The sequence below is a fragment of the Pseudophryne corroboree genome, chromosome 2 (assembly GCF_028390025.1).
Source record: "Pseudophryne corroboree isolate aPseCor3 chromosome 2, aPseCor3.hap2, whole genome shotgun sequence".
NCBI classification, from domain to species: domain Eukaryota; kingdom Metazoa; phylum Chordata; class Amphibia; order Anura; family Myobatrachidae; genus Pseudophryne; species Pseudophryne corroboree.
Window position 1 is genome coordinate 548,843,414 of NC_086445.1, and position 17,972 is coordinate 548,861,385.

Below are 17,972 nucleotides of genomic sequence, written 5' to 3' on the forward strand. Positions count from 1 at the left end.
AAGGTAAGTGTATTCACGCCAAATTCACATTTGTCCTTGTTTAGCTTTAGATTCACTTTCTTGACAAGTTCCATTACTTGTCTCAATCTAGAATCCTGTTCTTCCTTTGTAGATCCCCAGACAATAATGTCATCCATCATTGTTTCAACACCTGGAATATGTTTAAAAATCATGTGTATCTTTTTGTGACATACTTCTGGAGCAGACAATATTCCATATGGTAGTCGAAGAAATCTGTATCGACCTTCTGGTGTATTAAATGTACAAAGCTTTGAGCTGGCCTCATCTAGCTTCATTTGCCAGAATCCTGAAGATGCGTCCAATTTACTGAACCATTTTGCTCCCGCAAATTGCGACATGATTTCATTTCTGGTTGGTAGTTTGAAATGTTCTCGTTTAATAGCTTTGTTTAAATCTCTGGGGTCTAGACATATTCTGAGTTGTCCATTTTTCTTTTCAACAATTACTAAGGAGCTTACCCATTCAGTAGGCTCATCAACTTTCTGTATCACACCCAAGGCTTCCATGCAATTTAACTCTTGTTTCAGTTTTTCTCTCAGCGCAAACGGCACTTTTCTACAGGGGTGTATCACTGAAGAAACTTGTGTGTCTATATTTATTTTATGCTCTCCAGGCAAACAACCTAGACCTTCAAACATCTCTCTGTATTCTGTAAACATCGATTTGCAGTCATCTTCTACTTGTGATGTCACCATAAAAACTTTCTTTAGCAGGCTAAGTTTCTCACAGGAACTTAATCCTAGAATTGGTTGCACATTTTTATCCACAATCAGTAGAGATGTTTTAAACTGTTGTCCCTTATATTTCAGTGTCACTAAGCATGTACCTTTCACAGGAATTTCCTCCCAGTGTACCCTGTAACTTTCACTTTGGCTGGATGAATTTTAGGTTTTACTCTAAAAGTCCTATAGTCTTGAAACAATATTAAAATCACCTGCGCGCCAGTATCAAGCTTAAAGGTAATGACAATCTCGTTCACAGTTAAAGGGACAATCCATTCTTTCTTATCTGCACTGCAAAGTTCAATGCAATCCACAAAGAATTCCTCTGTTTGTTTAACAGCATGTACATTGGTTGTTTCCCTTTTCAGTTTACAGCATTTGGCAAAGTGATTAAGTCTACCACATTTCATGCAGGTTTTAACATAAGCAGGGCACATTTTAGGATTGTGAGCATTTCCACATCTACTACACATTTCCTTATTAGACTGTGGTTTAGACTGCTTCATTCTTGAGAATGGAGGTTTGCTTTGCTCTGTGTTCTGCACTACATGGACAGCAGCATCAACTTCCTTGTGTAACTTCTTGGCTTGAAATCTAGTTATTTCTGCAGATCTGCACATAGTCACTGCCTTTTCTAGTGTTAGGTCTTGCTCTCTCAGCAGTCTCTCTCTGAGTCCATTATCAGGTATTCCACAGACAATACGATCTCTAATAAGTGAATCCTTTAAATCACCAAACTCACAGGTTTTACTGAGTGATTGCAGCTCTGTAACATACTGATCAAATCCAGCTACAGACTTCTGATCACATGTGAAAAACTTATATCTTTCATATGTCACATTTTTCCTTGGCACAAAGTAATCTTCAAACTTTTGCATTATAGAAGATAGCACAATATTCTGCCCCTCATCAAACTGAAAACTATTATAAATGTCCAGCACATCCTCTCCTATCACATGGAGGAAAATGGATGCCTTCGTTTTGTCAGTCTCTGTATCAGCTCCACATGCAGCAAGATATATATTAAACCTTTGCTTAAATCTTTTCCAGTTCTCAGACAAGTTACCAGATATCAGCATGCTGGTTGGAGGAGCTAGTTTATCCATGGTTACTCACTGTTTGAAGAGAGGAGCACACGGCAGGCTTTGCAGACACCGAGTATCACAGCCTTACAGACTTCTGCACGATTCTTTCACACTCTGAGAGGACTAGCAGTCCAAGTTAAAATTCTTCTGACACCATGTTTTGTTCATATGTTTGTAAATCCAGTCATCAGGACACAAAGACATGTGAGTTCACTGCTGTGCTGTTTATTCCATCACCAACTCCAGGCACACTGCACACTGGACCACTCACTTCCCAGCATCCCCCTGGCCCTAGGGACCATCACTGAAGATTCAGGCTTTCACATGTTAGTAAGGGAGTGTCTACAAATATTAAGCATTCTAATACACTAACATCACAGGTAGCATTTGTAAAAGAGCAACATTTGGCATACAATAGGCACTATTCAACCAAACTAAGGTAAAAAGAGACCATACAGATCAAATAATAATTCTGCATGCTCCATAACATCAGCACATCAGTTGATGCCTTACTGACACATGTTCTGAATCTACAGAATTTCCTTCCTACATAATATCTGCTTTTTGTAAAGTATACAACAGACAGCATGCTGGACAGATTTAGTTAAGCATAAATAATCCATTATTTTCTTGCATATTATGTGGTACAGTAATACACACGCTATTATTATTACTGTTTCGTGGCTTTTTAATTTTCCTTATAATTATATTTTGTCTAAATTGTATTTATTCGATATACATTAGCTGCATTATTTTAAAATAAACATTAAAGATCAAAATGACTGTTTCACACTCTGACCATTATGGAAAGAGTAAAAAACAAAGCACAGGGATTTCCATCTGCTTACTCTGCTGTTCCGGATTCCCTTGGCTTAATGCTTCTCGTTGGCTCATTTGAGTTAGGATAATACGGTTACTTTGAAAAAACAAAAGACAGCTAATATGCCAACATAATCCAGAGAAGACAGTTCTGTTGGGCAGCCAGAGGAAACTGGAACAGTTTCTTGAATGTGTAAATAAAACAACTCCCTGCCAAAGGGACATAAATGTCTATTCATACAATTAAGTCATTATCATATCTCATTATGGCATGTGATATTCAGCAGGTAACCTAAATGGGTTAATATCAAAAGTCACTATTTCATCTTATTTATTTTATCTTTTTAAAGCATAACTAACTCATCTGCGGCAGTTCAGACACTGTGAACAATTTTTATGGACCAACTGTGATACACCTGTAACCTAAGTTCAGGTCCACTCTTACTATTACTATTGGAAACACTGGTCCTGATGCTGAATTTAACATTCGCTCATTTGTGTAACGTAACTCAGCAAAAAATAGCAGCATGCATACATTATGTGTGTTGGAGGAAGGGCTTTCATCTGACACCTATCCAGTAGCGATTGGATAGGCGGCGAAGGGTTTGGCAGTTAGTGCAGTAAAAGTAATTGCTGACTGACATAGAGATGCCCTTTCAATGCTCCGTGCATCAGAGGTGTCGCAAGAAGGGTGCGGTCACCTTTCCAGGGGGTGATACCAAAATGCCAGCTCATCCGCAGTGACAGAAGACGGGTGATGCAGTGTGACATTATCCTGCTGTTATGATTCCAGCACTCTGGTCAGAGGAGATCTTATGGCAAGGACCGGAGCACTGGAACGGAATGCTGGGGAAGGGAGCAGGACAGGAAAATAGCCCCTGGCGCCCTAACTCTGTTGTCTCACCCGTGTTGTCAGAAATCCCCTGCGAGACTATGGTTTCTTGAGCCCTTGGCAGCCGCGTTTGAAGGGCGGATTATGTCTGCCCAACTTCGATGCCCCCCAGTCTTAATGAGAGACAAAGGGAAACCCGAGACAGGGTGATAACAAGAGGCCCTCTAACTAAACAACCAGGCCAGGGGCTAAGCAAACTCAAAACTATAATATGTGCGGAGAAACCGCCAGGGAAAAGGACAACCAAAATATCCACTTGTCCAATTCTCCTACCCGGCACCGCCGAGTACCAGAGAGGACTTGTGGAAGCGGAACCCTCCGCAAATGCTCCAAACACAAAATATAAAAGGTAAATCGGCTGAGCCGCAACACACGGCAGAGCCGCAACTCACGAACACCACTGGATATAAAACGGTGATCAGTCAGGACTCCAGGGAACCAAACGACCTCTTGGGATGAGATGACAACTCCCGAATACCGGACTTCTGAGGACTGGAATGACCGGATACAGCAGGACTGGAAACAGACTCTCAGCAAACAAAGGCAGCATGCAGGAAGCTATTACCGGTGTCTGTGAGAAGCCCTGGGAGTGTATTTAACAAGGAGTCCTCCAATCAGCTGCTATAGGCTGATTAGAATAAATGCCGTGCAGCTGCCTTGCTGCACGGCCAGAGAGCAGGTGAATATCTTAATTTCCTAAAGCCTAGCAACGGGGAACGCGGTCCGCCAGTGGCGTCCCCGTTGCTAGGGTCCGTGCGGCTCAGCGCGCCCGGCGTCTAGCGTTGCTAGGGAGCCGGCGGCTGTACACGCACGGCGTCTCTAGTTGCTAGGCGCTGGGCCGCGCAGACAAGCGGACCCCGGCGCCTAACAGTACCCCCCCCTTGAGGAGGGGTCAAGGAACCCCTAAAGCCAGGTTTCTGAGGAAATTCCCGAAAAAATGCCCTCTTGAGCCTCGGGGCATGAAGATCCTTATCCAGGACCCAAGACCTTTCCTCCGGACCATAGCCTTTCCAGTGAACTAGAAAATACAGCCGACCCCGGGACAATTTGGAATCGAGAACCTTCTCTACCAAGAACTCCTGTTGTCCCTGTACATCCACTGGAGATCTACCCTGAGAGATCTTCCGAGGAAATCTACTGGAAGAAACGTATTGTTTCAACAGGGAACAATGAAACGTATTTCCAATCCTGAGAGATCTTGGTAAACGTAACCGAAAGGCAACTGGGTTGACTCTTTTAATAATAAGAAATGGCCCAATAAATTTGGGTCCCAGTCTAGCCGACGATTGTCGAAGCCTGATGTTGCGAGTCGACAACCACACCCTATCTCCAACCTTAAAAGTGCAAGGACGTCGGAGCCTGTCAGAAAATTTCTTCTCTCGAAAGGCCGCTTTTCTGAGAGCAAGGTGCACCTTTTTCCAAATGGCTCTGAGATGGGAGGTTAAGGTTAGCGAGGAGACTGAGGAATGATGAAAAAAAGAATTAGCTCTGGGGTGAAAACCAAAAACTGAAAAGAATGGAGACTCTTTAGTGGAGGAATGACAAGAATTATTGTAAGCAAATTCAGCCAACGGAAGAAACTCGGACCAATCATTCTGGAGTTTGGCTGAATACAAGCGCAAATATTGTTTCAATGATTGGTTAACTCGTTCGGTTTGCCCGTTGGATTGTGGGTGGTAACCGGATGTTAACGACAATTTCATCTTCAATGAGGCACAAAAACATTTCCAGAATTGTGCGATGAATTGTGGACCCCGATCAGAAACAATATCAGTAGGCAACCCATGAAGCCTGAATACATGGCGGAGAAACAAAACTGCCAACCCTTGGGCAGAAGGCAATCGGGGAAGAGCAATAAAATTAGCCATTTTACTAAAACGGTCCACTACCACCCATATGACTCGGAATCCGCCTGAAAGGGGAAGGTCAACCACAAAATCCATGGAAATATGAGACCACGGCCTGAGAGGAACATTTAAGGGCATAAGTTGCCCGATGGGCAAGGAACGGGGAACCTTATGCTGTGCACAAACCTGACATGAATAAACAAATTCCTTGACGTCTTTAGAAAGACCAGGCCACCATACTGAGCGAGAGACTAACTCCAATGTCTTAGAGACTCCTGGATGCCCTGAAACTTTGTTATCATGGAATTCCGTTAAAACAGTAGCTCTCAAAAACTCAGGGACGTAAAGACGACCAGCAGGAGTAATTCTAGGAGCTTGGTGTTGAAGCTGTTTTAACTGGGTAAATAAATTTTGTGTGAGGCCCGCCCAGATGACCGAAGATGGAAGTATGGGGGTAACAGGATTGTTATTGTGAACCGGAAGAAAGCTACGTGACAGGGCATCAGCCTTAGTATTCTTGGAACCAGGCCTGAAAGTGATTATAAATTTGAAACGCGTAAAAAATAATGCCCAACGTGCCTGCCGGGCATTAAGCCGCTTAGCCGATTCAATGTATTGCAGGTTCTTATGGTCAGTCAATACCGAAATAGTATGTTTTGCTCCCTCCAGCCAATGCCTCCACTCCTCGAAAGCCCACTTTACCGCCAGTAACTCCCGATTACCAACGTCATAGTTGGATTCAGCGGAGGAGAATTTCCTGGACATAAAGGCACAAGGATGTAACTCCAGAGAGTCGGATCCTTTTGAGAAAGGATAGCCCCCACTCCAACCTCCGAGGCATCAACCTCCACCACAAAGGGCAATTCCGGATTAGGATGTCTGAGGACTGGAGCCGAGACAAAGGCTTGTTTCAAGGCCCGGAAGGACAACTCAGCTTCACGCGACCAGTTGGTAGGATCCGCTCCTTTCTTTGTCAGAGCTACAATGGGAGCAACCAGGTCAGAAAAAGAATGAATGAACCTCCTATAATAATTCGCAAACCCTAAAAAGCGCTGAATTGCTTTTAAATTGGTGGGTTGCGCCCAACTAAGGATGGACTGGAGTTTCTTTGGTTCCATGGAAAATCCCTGAGGGGAAATTATGTACCCTAAAAAAGATACTTCCGTGACATGAAACTCACACTTCTCCAGCTTGGCATATAAATGATTCTCGCGTAACTTTTGAAGAACCAGACGCACCTGGGTAACATGTTGTTCCATTGATTCAGAAAAAATCAGGATTTCGTCTAAGTAAACGACCACGAATTTCCCTAGGAAGTCACGGAGCACATCGTTAATGAGGTCTTGAAAAACTGCCGGAGCATTGGACAGGCCGAATGGCATCACCAGGTATTTGTAGTGACCCGACTGAGTACTGAAGGCCGTTTTCCACTCATCTCCAGATTTAATTCGGATGAGGTTGTACGCTCCTCTAAGGTCAATTTTAGAAAAAATCACAGCAGAACGTAACTGATCAAAGAGTACAGAAATCAACGGCAAAGGATAGGTGTTTTTAACTGAGATCTTATTCAGGGCTCTAAAATCAATGCAAGGTCTAAGCGAGCCATCCTTTTTCTCCACAAAGAAGAAGCCTGCACTTAAAGGAGATTTTAATGGTCTAATAAATCCTTTCTCAAGGTTCTCCTTTACATAATCAATCATAGCCGCAGTTTCTGGCCCGGATAATGCATATAATCTTCCCTTTGGCAATGCGGCACCAGGAATTAACTCAATAGCACAATCATAAGGCCGATGGGGAGGCAGAATGTCCCCATTGCCTTTGGAGAAAACATCAGCAAACTCCTGGTATTCCACCGGAATGAGTTCTGGAATGATAGCTGCTACTCTGACTGGAAACGTGATACATTCCTTATCACAAAAAGTACCCCATTGTGAAATCTCCCCCGACCGCCAATCAATGGTGGGATTATGAAAGGCCAGCCAAGGGTGACCCAGAACAACTGGAACTGCTGGGCAATGTGTAAGAAAGAACTCGATTTTCTCGGAATGTAGAGCTCCTACTGTAAGTAGTACAGGGGGTGTATGGAGAGAAATAATCCCATTAGACAGCGGACTCCCATCTAAGCCATGCATGGTGACACACCTACCCAAAGGTAACTGAGGAATGCCTAAGGCCTTAGCCCAAGTTAAATCCATAAAGTTTCCTGCAGCTCCACTGTCAACAAAAGCCGACACCGAAGAACTGAGGCTGCCAAAGGAAACTTTAACTGGGACTAAAAGGGAGTTATTTGAGGAGATAAGCTGCAGACCTAGGTGAACCCCCTCACAATTCACCTGGTCAAAGCGTTTCCCGACTTGTTCGGACAATTACGAGCAAAATGTCCCTTACCCCCACAGTACAGACAAAGATCAGAATTTTGCCTTCTGGCTCTTTCTTCAGGAGACAGCCGGGAGAGACCCATCTGCATGGGCTCCTCTACGTCTTCAGGAATGGAATATACACACGGACTTGACCTTACAGGTGCTCCTTTTTCAGCCCTCCGCTCTCTGAGACGACGATCAATCTTAATAGAAAGCTCCATGAGTTTATCGAGAGTCTCAGGAGCGGGGTACTGAAGGAGACTGTCTTTTATAGACTCTGATAAGCCGAGGCGAAACTGACTGCGCAGGGCTGGGTCATTCCAGCCACAGTCGTTCGACCAACGGCGAAACTCCGTACAATAAACCTCCGCAGGATTTCTACCCTGTCTGAGAGCGCGCAACTGACTTTCAGCGGACGCCTCTCTATCAGGGTCATCATACAAGATCCCTAAAGACTCAAAAAAAGCGTCAACTGACAACAATGCCGGATCCTCTGCTCTTAAACCAAATGCCCAGGTCTGAGGATCCCCCAGGAGCAAAGAAATAATAATCCCGATCCGCTGAGATTCAGTACCCGAGGAAGTCGGTCTTAAACGAAAATAAAGCTTACAGGATTCTTTAAAATTAAAAAACTCTTTTCTATCACCAGAAAAACGGTCAGGCAAATGCATCTTTGGTTCAGGGACTACCCTTGGGGAAGCTCGCAAAAGATCTTCCTGCGACTTCACCCGAAGAGAAAGATCCTGAACCATCTGAGTAAGTTCTTGAATCTGGCTGACTAAGAGCTGACCAGGATTTGGCCCTAAACCTGTTGGATTCATGAGGCCGATAAACTCTCACAAAACTGAATGAGAAAAAATTAAACCCCGTTTAATTTTAAGTTTTGGTATGGCCGGTAATAATGTTATGATTCCAGCACTCTGGTCAGAGGAGATCTTATGGCAAGGACCAGAGCACTGGAACGGAATGCTGGGGAAGGGAGCAGGACAGGAAAATAGCCCCTGGCGCCCTAACTCTGTTGTCTCACCCGTGTTGTCAGAAATCCCCTGCGAGACTATGGTTTCTTGAGCCCTTGGCAGCCGCGTTTGAAGGGCGGATTATGTCTGCCCAACTTCGATGCCCCCCGGTCTTAATGAGAGACAAAGGGAAACCCGAGACAGGGTGATAACAAGAGGCCCTCTAACTAAACAACCAGGCCAGGGGCTAAGCAAACTCAAAACTATAATATGTGCGGAGAAACCGCCAGGGAAAAGGACAACCAAAATATCCACTTGTCCAATTCTCCTACCCGGCACCGCCGAGTACCAGAGAGGACTTGTGGAAGCGGAACCCTCCGCAAATGCTCCAAACACAAAATATAAAAGGTAAATCGGCTGAGCCGCAACACACGGCAGAGCCGCAACTCACGAACACCACTGGATATAAAACGGTGATCAGTCAGGACTCCAGGGAACCAAACGACCTCTTGGGATGAGATGACAACTCCCGAATACCGGACTTCTGAGGACTGGAATGACCGGATACAGCAGGACTGGAAACAGACTCTCAGCAAACAAAGGCAGCATGCAGGAAGCTATTACCGGCGTCTGTGAGAAGCCCTGGGAGTGTATTTAACAAGGAGTCCTCCAATCAGCTGCTAAAGGCTGATTAGAATAAATGCCGTGCAGCTGCCTTGCTGCACGGCCAGAGAGCAGGTGAATATCTTAATTTCCTAAAGCCTAGCAACGGGGAACGCGGTCCGCCAGTGGCGTCCCCGTTGCTAGGGTCCGTGCGGCTCAGCGCGCCCGGCGTCTAGCGTTGCTAGGGAGCCGGCGGCTGTACGCGCACGGCGTCTCTAGTTGCTAGGCGCCGGGCCGCGCAGACAAGCGGACCCCGGCGCCTAACACCTGCAGCACTGGATTCCTATCACTCATAAGGAGCCGGCAGTGTAGTCAGAGACTCCAGGGGCAGCCCAGCATCTTCAGCGATGTTGGGCACGTCCCTGGAGTGAGGTAATCGGGGGCTTCTTGTGAGGCCACACCCACTGTAATGATGTCAGCAAGGGATTTCTACAAGACCACGCCTCATACCCATGAGGTCACACACACTTATCAGTAGAGTGAATCTTTGGTGCGCTCAGAGGGGACTCTTGGCCATCACCAATCCCTTTGCTGCCACTGCCGGGCAGTGCTGTACCTTCTTAGAAAAGTGAAGCAGGAATAAATCCACTGGCGCTATCCTTCTATAAATATGTGGCTGAAAGACACATAAGAATGAGATATATTCACGTTCCTTAAATGAGATATGGACACTTTTTCATGATAGCCAGAGAACGATTCTCCAAATACACCTCCTCCTCCACATTTCTGGGGCTCAATACAGCAACACTTCAAATCTTAAACGTACAGCAGCATGGTGAGCAGCTCAGTATGAATGTGTGTATATACCCAAAAAAAGGAGAAATAGAAGGGAAACATTGTATAACATATTTTAATAACAAGAAAAATATATAATAAAACAAAACTAGTTAAAAAATTCCACCTAAAATCCATAATGTGCAGCACTCAAATGTGTATCCATAAGGTGGTACAATGTAACAATTACCGTCTGGATGTAAGAACTGGCAATGACCAGTTCCCTCAAGCGCAGTGTGTTTTCTAAAACAACAATTCTCCAGTATCCTTTACTAATAAATGCAAGCATGATGCTTGGAAGTCAGAATAGTGGGGGTAATTCCAAGTTGATCGCAGCAGGATTTTTGATAGCAATTGGGCAAAACCATGTACACTGCAGGGGAGGCAGATATAACATGTGCAGAAAGAGTTAGATTTGGGTGGGTTATATTGTTTCTGTGCAGGGTAAATACTGGCTGCTTTATTTTTACACTACAAATTAGATTGCAGATTGAACACACCCCACCCAAATCTAACTCTCTCTGCACATGTTATATCTGCCTCCCCTGCAGTGCACATGGTTTTGCCCAATTGCTAACAAAAATCCTGCTGCGATCAACTTGGAATTACCCCCAGTGTTCACAGAATTACTGTAAGCATAAATTATAGCCAAAAGTAAAATTAAAACCAGATAATCACTTTACCACACCTTGAGTCTCAAAGTCAATATCACCAAAATGATGTGTATTTAATTGGGAGTATAGTTAGTCAGTGCACGTATACAGTAATTAAGGTTTTACTGTACTTAAGTATTTTACATACCAGGTATGTCACTCCTTTTAAACAACAGTGTTTTTAACAAATGAAAGTGATAGCTCAATAAATACTACAGTATATGGCTCAGATTTATCAAGCCTTGGAGAGTGATAAATTGCACGGTGAAAAAGTACCAGCCAATCAGCTCCTAACTGTCATTTTTCAAACCCAGCCTGTAACATGGCAGTTAGGAGCTGATTGGCTGGTACTTTATCTCCATCCACTTTATCTCCATTCAAGGCTTAGTAAATAGACCCCTCTGATTGGATTAGGTATACCGCTGATGCTAATCTTTGAAAACTAGGAGAGGTACAACATTGTTCTCTTATTGATCATATGCACAGTTCATTATTTTGGTTGACTTCTGATCATATATGGCTATAAATAAATCATTGCCTGTTCAGAATTATATTGTTTGCCATCACCAACCAAGTGACACATCGATAAAGAAGTAAGAAAGCTTCAAGACCACTAGAGTGAGAGGCTGAAATGCATAGCTGAGGATTACCAGTGGGAACAATGCAGTGGTTTATATGTTCAATTACTAAACTCTGGAAAAAGGTTTACGCATTTAAATGATTTTGTTCTCAAGTATTTAATGATAACCATCAACATGGAATCACACAGCTGTAGTAGAACCAACATTCATGCTGGTGTTGGCTGTATTACAATTGGACAAACTGTGGATAAACTACAGGGGAATGTTTCTTCTTTTGACAATTACAGTACTTACAACAATAGCATGTTAAGGTATAGGGCCTGATAATGAATGCAATTATATTCTCGAGGCATGCGTCTGAATGTCAAGAACTGGGATGCCCACTTTAAGGGTCTTTAGACGCTGAAATAACTCTTTGTGTCTTTTTAGACGCAACCATCTGTTGCAGCATCGTAAACTTTCCCCAGTCCCATGCTAGGTGTAGATATGACCACCAATGTGACTGATTATGCTTCTGAGTTCACAACCACTTCCGTTACATGCCTGCAATGCTCCCATAGCCATCACTCTTTCACTTCCTAGTCTATGCCCAGAAAAGCCCAATACATTTTCAAGACATGTCTATATCACAAATGTGACTCTGTGCATACGGACTCTGGACGTATGTGCAGTGTGACTTAGATGCAGCGATAATGAAATATGTGCGCAGTAGAAAAGAATCGCTCAACTCAAAATTAGGCTCATAAAGAGCTTCTTAAGAGACCATTTTAGAGCTTATGTATTGTTAAGTAAATTAAATGAAATGCCTCAAATAACTTAAAAGCTAACTCCACATTTTCTGTAACTATATATAGATAAAATATTGAGACCCACTAAGAAGTATAACCACACTAACGTAAATGTGTTTCTTAGATGGTAAATGCTTTTCCATTAAAGTGTAAATTAGGTTGCTTCAGATTTGTAAGGTTACCATTAGAAATTAAATAGTAATATTGTTATTCTACTATATTAGTAGTATTGTTATTGTACTATATTATAGAAGGAGTTCTGTGTAAATTAGGTTGCTTCAGATTTGTAAGGTTACCATTAGAAATGAAATAGTAATATTGTTATTGTACTATATTAGTAATATTGTTATTGTACTATTGTCACAATCCGGGTATCTGGACGCCATTATTTACCTTTCAGGTTTCTCCTGAGGCTGGCTCAGCGTCCTAGGCCCGGTTCCCAGCTGTGTTGCTAGCATTCATATGTCATGTCTCATCTCTGCTGGTCCGTGGATATTGTCCTTCCAGTGCCCGGGCGACTGGCATGGCGTCACCAGCCGGCGGGGCCTCGGGCATCGTCTGTGTATTCTCAATGCATTACAGGTTATGTGGCACTCCTCATCTACCGCGGCCGTCCGCGCTGGAGGTCTGAGATGCAAGTCGGCGTTCTCTGTGTTCACCGCCGCCATTACAGAGGAATCTCCATGTGGTGTTACAAACAAGGTTTCCCTCCACTAGCCGGTATGGGCGCAGCCATATTAGTTCTAGTCACATGATCCAGTCCTCCAATCCATAGCTCCGCTGAAGTCTGCCTAATTGCTCATCCAATCCCTGCATACCTAAGGGTATAAAGGGATTGAGCCTGAACCAGGAAATCGTCAGTGCTTTGGTTGTCAAACCTTGTTTCCAGTCTCTCTCTCCTGTGGTTGTTTCCATTTCAGGTTTCAGCTCCTGTTTCCAGATTCCACTAAGAGACCCGCACCAGCCTACCATCTTGCGGTGCAGCCTGACTCTAAAGTCTCCTGTGTTTGCTCCAGTCTCCAGCTACAGTCTCATCTGCTTCCAGCGGTCAGCTTCCAGCAGTGATCAGCTTTCTTAAAGAGCCGGTGCTTTTCCAGCGGTTACCTGCATACCATCGGTTACCTGCATACCATCGGTTACCAGCATACCATCGGTACCTGCAAACCATCGGTTTCTACATCTTCGCTCCCTAGCTTCATTCTACTATCTGGCTGGTTCCATCCAGCATCTACTCCATGTCTTAACACCTGGCTGGTTCCATCCAGCGTCCTCAGCAGCTACCTCAACTACAGTGCTACCAGCTTCCAGTGAAACATCTGCTGGGGTGTTCCTTGGTTATACCTCATACTACGGACGGGTCTGGTAAGGAAATTCCATCTCTGGGACATTAAGAACTGTACCTACTGCTACCAGTACCCTGTGGCCGTTGCCAACCCGTAGTTCTCCAGGAACTGTTTTTATCAAATCTACTGTATATCTTCATTGACTTATTACTGCTGTGATTACATGGAGTTCTGTTAATAAATACTTATTAACTTTTAATCCTGGTTGTCATGGTCACGCCTTCGGGCAACCTTCCTACATCCTACTCGTATATGTCCAGGGGTCTGATAAAACCTCCGAAGTTTAGCTTCACCCCAGCCCCTACAACTGAGGCTTCCTCCTGTCAGCTCAGGTCCTCAGTTGTGACAACTATATTATAGAAGGAGTTCTGTTTGATGTACAATATTCAATATTCTATTCAACTATTAAGTTATGGCTTAAGGGTTTAAATACACTAAATTCCTAACACTACTACTATTCTGATGAAGTAGCCAGGATACCAACCAGTGCCGGACCGCCCATCTGGCACTTCTGGCATATGCCAGGAGTGCCAATGGGCTGGAGGGCCAGTCCATTCCCACAGAGAACTGAGAAGGCTACACTTAGCCACCCCCCGCCTCCCAAAATGTGCTTCTCCATGAAAATGGAGGCTTGCCGTAAGTCCATGCCCATTGAATCACGGCGTGCTCCCGCCTTCCGTAAGCACGTTCACAAATGCATTGGCCAATTCGGAGCCCCAGTCCATCCCTGACCCCAACCAAATGCATTAGTTATGACAAACGAAATAAAATACAATAAGTAATTAGTTTGTAATTAGTTTATTGCTATACACACACATTACATTCATTAGAAAATGTTTCCCAATTTGTGCACTTCCTCTAGATAAGGGGTCAGCAATATCCAGCATGCATGCCAGACGGTATCCGGACTCTAGGTCGACAGCACTTAGGTCAACACCCATTAGGTTGATGCCTATTGGTCGACAGTGACTAGGTCGACAGCATAAATATGTTGCCTCGGCCATTGGGTCGACATGGAAAAAAGGTCGACGTTTTTCAAATTTTTTAACTTTTTCATGCATTACGATCCACGTGGACTACAATTGGGAACGGTAACCTGTGCCGAGTGCAGCGGTAGCGGAGCGAGGCACCTTTCCCGAAGTGCAAGCCATTCAAGGGTTCATGGTGCACTAATTGGGGTTCCCGGTCACTTTACGAAGATAAAGACACCATAATAACATTAAAAACTCATGTCCACCTTTTGAACTGTCGACCTTGTTCATGTCGACATAATGGCCACGTCGACCTATTTCTGGTGTCTACTTAGTCACTGTTGACCAATAGGCATTGACCTAATGTCTGTTGACCTAGACACTGCCAACCCTAAGTCCCATACCCATGCCAGACATGGCAGAGTTTTAAGTGTCGTGCACAAAGCTTCAGAATATTTACCAACTAGCTAGATATGTATTTTCAGACTTAAATTTAGGCTTCAATATTATATAAATAAAAGAGCAATTTGATTATTTATTCAGTCAAAGTTAGCAAACAATACCGATAAGCCTAAACCTATCTTTTTCCTAATCTTGGTCTGTGAATTGGCTTTGCCAACTGCTACCAGCGTCTCAATACTACTACTGTTCTCAGAACTCCCCCCATAGTTGTGTGACTTGAAACAAGTTACATGTTTTTTTATAATGAAAAATATGTTTTATGATTATTTGTAGGCCCAATTATTATTAATTATTACCATGAAAACACATGTACTCATATTTCAGGGATATAGATATATATCCATGAGAGAGAGGAGACAAGATGCCGTAGATGGCACGCTAGGAGTGCCATCCACTGCACTTTGTCTTTACAATACTCCTGGAGGGGCACCCAGGCAGGTTGGCTGGTTAGGTTGAGTGACGGACATTTCTTTTGGTAATGTGTATATATACACTACAATACACTAAATACACTATGGGGTATATTCAATTGAAGTCGGATCCATTCCGACATTCATTTGTCGGAATGGATCCGACCTGGGCTATTCAATGCAAGCTCCATTTGACTTTAAAAAAAGTCAAATTGAGAGGCAGGAGCTGAGACAGGGGAGAGCCGCGGGCAGACGGGGGAGAGCAGCGCTACAGCAGCGGCTATATAGCCACTGCTGTAGCGCTGCTCTCCACCGTCTGCCCACGGCTCTCCCCCGTCTCCCCCCCCCCGTCTCTGCCTCTCCCCATCCCTGCATCACAGCCACCGCTCACGGCAGCGTCCACCCAGCTCCAGCAAGTGAGGTCTCGCTTGCTGGAGCCAGGTGGACGCTGCTGTGACCGGCGGCTGAGACACATTCTCCAGCGCTGCTCTCCCCGTCTCTGGCGCGGCTCTCCCCATCTCTGGCGCTGCTCTTTCTGTCTCCCGCGCGGCTCTCCCCATCTTCGGCGCTGCTCTCCCCGTCTCCGGCGCTGCTCTCCCCATCTCCGGCGTGGCTCTTACCGTCTCTGCTCCTGCATCTCACTTCGACTTTTTTTAAAGTCTAATTGAGATGGTCGAAAAGGGGCCAAAACCTGTCGGTTCTGGCCCCGTTTTCGACACAAGCACGCGGATCGTCAGCTATTCCGCCGATCCACGTGCTTTTCGACAAGTCGAATTCCTTGACTTGTCAAATAATTTGGGGTTAGATTGAATAGGTCGGAACCCCTTCCGACCTAAAAAAGTCGAAAACTGCCGTCTTTTCGACAGACGGCAGCTTTCGACTTCAATTGAATATACCCCTATATACAAAAAGAAATAGTAAAGAACTTGATTGTTCAATTGTTTCTTTTGTATGATCCACATTTCCTATAGTTTAGAGGTTCTCAAATGCAGTCCTCAAGGCACCCAACAGTCCAGGTTTTAAGTATATCCATGCTTGGCCACAGGTGACTTAATTAGCACCTCAGTCAAATTGATGTAACCATCTGTGCTGAGTCATGGATATACCTAAAACCTGAACCATTGGGGTGCCTTGAGGACTGCGTTTGAGAACATCTGCTATAGTTGAGAGAGGCTAAAGTGGGTATATTTACACATATTTATCTATTCATCCGTCTGTATCTGTAGTCTAAGAGCAGTCTATTACAGTAAATGTGATCTCCTCAATGTCACGATCCAGGTAATTCCTTATCAGTATTTACCTTCCAAATGCCTCTTGAGACTGTCCCAGCATTCCAAGCCTGGATTCCATCTGCACTATCTGCATGCAGCACGCTGCATCTCATTGTCTCAAGTCTCTTCACTGTGATTCTGGCAGCTTCATGGTTAAAACTCACATGCAAGTTACAAACAGTCTTTCCCTCCAAGTCCAAACATGGGCGCAGCCATGTTTGTTTTCATCACATGTTACTTTTCAGCCTATCAGCTGCACTCTGGTTTCTGCCTAATTATCCAGCAGCTGCACTCTAGACTCTGCTTAATCAGCCAGCCAATCCCTGTTTCCCAGCTGGTATAAATATCCTGTTCCTTGGCTGGAAAGTTGTCAGTGCTTCAGTTGTCATCCTAGTGAAACCAGTCTCTTCCTATTGTGGTCGTTCCTGCCTGCAAACTCCACTAGAGACTCACACCAGTTCCACTCTCCATGGTGCAGCCTGACTCTGCAGTGTCTCATCATTGCATCCTGTGACCGGCAGTTACCCGACACCGGCTTCCAGCTTCCAGCGGTGTTCTGCCCTGCCAGTAACCATCGGTGTTCCGCTATCGATCTCCAGTCACCATCGGTGTTCCGCCATCGATCTCCAGTCACCATCGGTGTTCCGCCATTGATCTCCAGTCACCATTGGTGTTCCACCATCGATCTCTAGTCACCATCAGTGTTCTGCCATTGATCTCCAGTCACCATCAGTGTTCCGCCATCGATCTCCAGTCACCATCGGTGTTCCGCCATCGATTTCCCATTGCACCCTGCGGCTAGCAGATTACTATAACACCGGCTTCCAGCATTCCAGTTTCCAGTGGTGCCCTGTTCCTGTATTCTGGTAATCTGCGCTCTCAAGCATCTCCTGTATATGCTCTCAAGCATCTCCTGTATATGCTCTCAAGCATATCCTGTATATGCTCCCAAGTATATCCTGTATATGCTCCTAAGCATCATCTATACATTCCTCGCTCTCAAACTACATTAGTGCGCTCCAGCACTATCTAGTCAGCTCTTCCATTGGACCAGTCCCATCTGGTAAAACCCAGCAGTTCACAGTCACCAGCTTCTACTTCCAATCAGCTCCCTAGTGCATTGGTGTTGGTAAGGACATACTATCTCCAGGTCCTTCAAGACTGTACCCAATTGTACCACACCTAGAGACTTCCTTATTCATTACTGAGCTGAGTTTCAATAAAACCTTTGAACATATCCTCTGTTGTCATGGTCACGCCTTCGGGCTTTAGGTGCTGCAGGTTCACGCATGTTCATGAGTCCTATCTGGACTCTCACATTTAAGTATACCTCAGTCCCTACAACTGAGGCTTC